Source organism: Myotis lucifugus, unplaced genomic scaffold (genome assembly GCF_000147115.1).
Source record: "Myotis lucifugus unplaced genomic scaffold, Myoluc2.0 scaffold_799, whole genome shotgun sequence".
Taxonomy (NCBI): Eukaryota; Metazoa; Chordata; class Mammalia; order Chiroptera; family Vespertilionidae; genus Myotis; species Myotis lucifugus.
Window position 1 is genome coordinate 186,198 of NW_005871847.1, and position 5,207 is coordinate 191,404.

Here is a 5,207-nt window from a genome sequence, read left to right on the forward strand (position 1 = left end):
CCTCAGAATAGACAAATCATGAATGAGCTAGAATGATGCAAGAATGTAATACATGTATATCTAGAAACAGAAATACACACACACACACACACACACACACACACACACACACACACTAGTAGCCCGGTGCACAAAATTCGTGCACTGGGGTAGGGGGGAAAGGGGTCCCTCAGTCTGGCCTGCACCCTCTCCAATCTGAGACCCCTCAGGGAATGTCCAACTACCTGTTTGTGCCCACACTTTTAACAGATAACAGCTCCATTGTTGTTTCTTTCTTCTCATGCTTAAAACCATTGGAATTAGTAGGTATTCAAAGTGTGTATACATTTTGGGGAGAAACCCTGTATATCTCTAGTCAGCAGTGAAAGAAACCAACAGCAGATTGGGAACCCCCAGACAGGGAACCTGGCTCACTCCCCACATGTCTCCCCACTTCACTTTCCACCTTCGTGGGCAGCAGGAGAATCAATGTTTTCTCTCATTAATTCTGAAAAGCACGTCCTGTCATCCGTTGCCCGGCAGGAGTGCACTAGGCCCCAAGCAATCGAGGCTCAGTCAGGGCAGCCTTCGCTCATGGGTGCTGGCACCCAAAGTGCACAGTCCTTCTCTGCAGTCGCCCCTACTATTCCACTGTTTCACTGAGAGGACGGAATTCCTCTCCGCCTCTGGGTTCTTGACCTTGAACACTGACTGAAGGCACCTCAGTGAGGGCTGCCTGTGCCCACCAGGTGTGTCTGTCTGCACCTGCTCCCGCCTCAGCACCTGCATTAGCCCCACAGAGGTGATCTCGTTACTGCACTGGCCTCCTTTGGGAACAGGGCGTCACCACTCCGCCCTCTCACTGTCGTCTCACAGGCACCCAACCTCAGCACCCAGAACACCAAGACACTCTCCAAAGGACATGAGCATGTCAGAGGGGACGTGTGCACATCCTGTGGGGGTGTTAAGCATGCTGGGGTTGATGGAAGTGAGGTGGAGAGGCGGGGGGAACTTGTGTACGCCTGCCTTGGTCTGCGACTCTTGCAGGCGCCCGAGGGTGACAGTGTGCTGGAGGATGTTCGCAGGCAAGGAGGGTGTGCACACTGGAGGCCTGTGGCTTTGCAGATCTGCAAACCCCCGTGATGTGGCCAGGAGGACGTCAATCTGGCCCGCCACGGTGGCTGTCCCTGGATCCTGCACCTTCTGGGCCAGGAGGTGGGACTTGCACAGCCACTCCTGGACACTGATGGCCTGCAGGTGCTACTTCAGCTCGGCCTGCAGACTCCGCTTGGCAGGCTCATGGCTGCCACCGCAGCTATGTGGGGAGTACAGCCCACCCTCAGGCGGCCCGCCTCCCCTGTCCAGAAGCTCTCTGGGCGCTGCCTACAGGCCTGGAGCGACCTGGGAAGGGCCAAAAGCCAGTGCACGTTGCTCAACTGCCCAGAGTGACGGGCTGGGTGGTAGCCAGGCGTCCTGCCCTGCCCAACCCCGGCCGCTCCACCCCTGTGCACGCTGCTGCCCACCTCGCTGAGTCAGGGATCCGGGTCCTTGGTCTGGCGGGCAGGCTTGTGCACTGCCGGCCCCGCTCTCCAGGTCAGGGATCCGGGTCCCTGGTCCCGTGGGCAGCTTTGCGTGCTGCCGCCCGGCCTCACCAGGTCGCAGATCTGGCCTGAGTCCTGCGGGCAGGTTGGTGGGCTGCAGGCCTCGCCTTCAGTATGCAAATTAGCTGCCATCTTTGTTGGCGGTTAATTTGCATATCGAGATGATTAGCCAATGTGAGGCATAGCAAAGGTATGGTCAATTACGTTTTTTGTCTATTATTTAGATAGGATTGAGAGAGCTTTCACAATGGACAGCAACCTGTGGAGGACCTTGGGAACTGTTACCCTTGGCCAAAGGTATGTAGGGGTTTGCTTGTCTGGATCCTGAGTTTGGAGAAGGCACTTAGCAGTGAACCTTGACTGGTAAGTGTCACCCTGCTGAGAGGCTGCTGGGGTGGCTGCAGTCCTCCATCCTGAGGCTGGGTGGTAGGCCTGGGAGCCCGCAGAAGAGGGCCTCTTTGTGCTGGGTAGCTCCCTACCCAGGCCCTGCGAGCTCTACTTCACGTAACACAAAGGGCCAAAAGCTCCTTTATCATCTGTTAATTAAGTGCAATAAATTTTTCTGGAAAATGGCAAAGATGACTTCCAGGTGGATGTTGCTATTTTGTGGTGTTGGGGATGCCAGATCACCACTTGGTTTTATTTTTCTAAGTGCATGTGATGTGACAGAGTGTGTGGGGCTCTGCATCCTCCCTTGGGAGCTGGGATTCCAGCGAGACCCTTTTTCTTACCTGTGTTGGGGGAAGGAGGCAAGGAGAAAATTCCTTCTTCCCAGCTGGCAACAGCAGTAGCAGACCACAGCCCATTGGCCTTATATGCATATGTGCATGCGAGTGTGTCACTGCTGGTGGGCAGAGTGATGTGGCAGGGAGGGGAGCTGGGAATGTAACCTTTTCAAAACAAAATTAAATATTTTGAGATGAGAAAAAAATATTTTTATTGATTTCAGAGAGGAAGGGAGAGAGAGAGAAAAAAATAACAATAATGATGAGAGAGTATCTTTGATTGGCCATCTCCTGCATGCCCTCCACTGGGGATCAAGACTGGAACCCCAGCATGTGCCCTGACTGGGAACAACCTACCACCTCCTGGTTCATAGGTGGATGCTCCACCTCTAAGCCACACCAGCCAGTCAAGGGAGTTTTTTATATAATCTTTGATTGATATTTGCATTGGAATTATTTTCTCTTAGTTGATGTCTTGCTTTTTGCTTTTCATAAGGGTAGCTAGCTAGCTTAATTAGGCAGACAGGAAGGGAGGGGGTCCAGAGAGGATAGAGGCATCTTGTCCTGAACAATTAAAGCAGCCATAATTTAGATCAAAAGAAGCCCTGGCCTGAGCAGGTGGGAGAGCCATAGTGGTAATAAAACATCTCTGGCCAGGAAAAAAGAGGCTGTTTTACTCTTTGAGCAGAGAAACCAGCGGTTTCAGTCTCAAGGCTTGGCAAGATATTGTTACTAGGTTTTAAAGCAACCATTAGGCAGATCAAAAGCAGCTCCAACCTGAACAGACAAGAGACAGTCTTAGCAATAGAAACTTAGAATTAGGGACTGCTGGAACCTGGAGGTGCTCACTGTTGCTTTAAGACAGATTCTGCTGGTGCCCTCCTGAGTCCTCATTGGGGCCAGGTGGCTAAAGCCAGAGAGGCGATAGAGGAGCGCGAAGCCAGGCGCAGGGTCGCGAGAAACCGCTGCTGCTGCCGCCCTCCTGGCCCCGCAGCCCCAGGCGGTCCATAGGGCAGGCGCAGCAACCTTGTGGGCGCGGGCAGCCCCAGGGGGCGGCCGCTTATCGCAGCCAGGGCGGCCGGGCGCACCCAGCCCAGCCCCCGGAGGGCCAGCCACGGTCCCCGCCTCCATGGACGCTTTCAAGGGGGTCATGAGCCTGGAGCGGCTGCTGGAGGGGCTCCGGCCACGGCAGCCACCGCCGCATGACATGGGGCCCGCCTTCCACTTAGCCCGAGCCACGGACCCCCGGGAGCCGCTCGAGAACTCCGCCAGTGAGTCCACACGGAGCTGCCAGGTCTGGTTCAAGAATCAGCGAGCCAAGTGGCCTAAGTGTGAGCGTAACCAGCAGCTGGACCTGTGCAAGGACGGCTATGTGCTGCAGTTCAGCGGCTTGGTGCAGCCTTACGAGGACGTGTATGCTGCCGGCTACTCCTACAACAACTGGGCTGCCAAGAGCCTGGCGCCAGCGCCACTCTCCACCAAGAGCTTCACCTTCTTCAACTCCATGAGCCCGCTGTCGTCGCAGTCCATGTTCTCGGCACCCAGCTCCATCTCCTCCATGACCATGCCATTGAGCATGGTCCCGGACGCCGTGCCTGGCATGCCGAACTTGGGTCTCAACAACATCAACAACCTCACTGGCTCCTCGCTTAACTCGGCCATGTCCCCAGGCGCCTGTCCTTACGGCACACCCGCCTCACCCTACAGTGTCTACCAGGACACGTGCAACTGGAGCCTAGCCAGCCTGCGGCTCAAGTCCAAGCAGCACTCCTCATTCCGCTACTATGGCCTGCAGGGCCCGGCCTCCAGCCTCAACGCCTGCCAGTACTGTGCTGGGCTGCATATCTGGCGCTTTGGCCAGACGGGTCATCCTGTGCTGTCTGTTCCTAAAACACATAGATAGAAAGGTACTGACATCAGGCCAGGCCTTGAGATATGATCTCATGGCCCCTTCCCAGCACGCAGGCCTTCTTTCTCAGAAGGCCCGGAAGTCTCATTCCAAATTTGGGAGACAAAGGACTGGGAAAAGTATAAATAAAGAGAGTTTCCTCCATATTGGGAGGCCCAGAATTTGAAAGACACATTTTCTCTGGGCCTCCACAAAATTTAATAATATGTAACTCCTGTAGTCTGCGCTGCAGTTCAGCTTCTGCTTCGGCAGGGTGCTGTAACTGTAGTCAGCTGGCCAGCTTAATAAAGGCTCTTAAATTTAAATTCTGAGTCGGTGGTCTATCTCGCTGAGTGAACCCATAACAAGTACAACAGTTGACCGCCCAGCTGGCCACGAGGGTCGCTGGTGCGAAGGGGAGGGGGGGCAGAGGACTCACGCAGGGCCTCACTCTGTGCGCCAGCCATGTCCCTGCTCAGCCCCTCCTCCCTCGCCCCCCTCCAGGTTGGTTTTGTGTTTGCTTTTCCGGACCCCACTCTGCCCTCCAAAACCAGACAAAACAAAAAGACATCAGAGCGAAGTGCCGCGAAAAACGGATGAATTGCAATTTCCCTCAGGATGGTGCGGGTGGCGACTGTGCACTTTCTCAGGCCTCGGCGGGCGGCCAGGCCCAGTGACACCAAGAGGATGCCCTCGTTGCCCATGTTCCCGCCGCCCTGACCCGGACTGTGCCCCCGCGCCTGTGAACTGGACGCGCTGGAGCCTGGCCTAGGCCCCTACGAACCAAGACGCCCCCTCCGAGCTGGACCCAGCCGAGCGAACCTTGGCTAGATCCGGATCTGAGTTGGAGCGAGCATTGGGCCGGAGATGAAGGTGTCTAGCCTGGGACCAAGGACTCGCTGAGGAGCTGCATGTGGCCCCGGCGTGCCCCCAGGAGCCCTTGCCGGCCTGGCGCCTGGGAAAACTATTTAAAGGCTACAGAGCCGCAGATTCGGCAAGAGGATGGGGTGGGCT

The 5,207-nt window shown here is 55.8% G+C and overlaps 1 pseudogene; it reads left to right on the forward strand.

The window, feature by feature from the left end:
• Positions 1-3,434: 3,434 nt before the first annotated feature.
• LOC102427721 lies at positions 3,435-4,913 on the forward strand (annotated as a pseudogene).
• Positions 4,914-5,207: the final 294 nt, after the last annotated feature.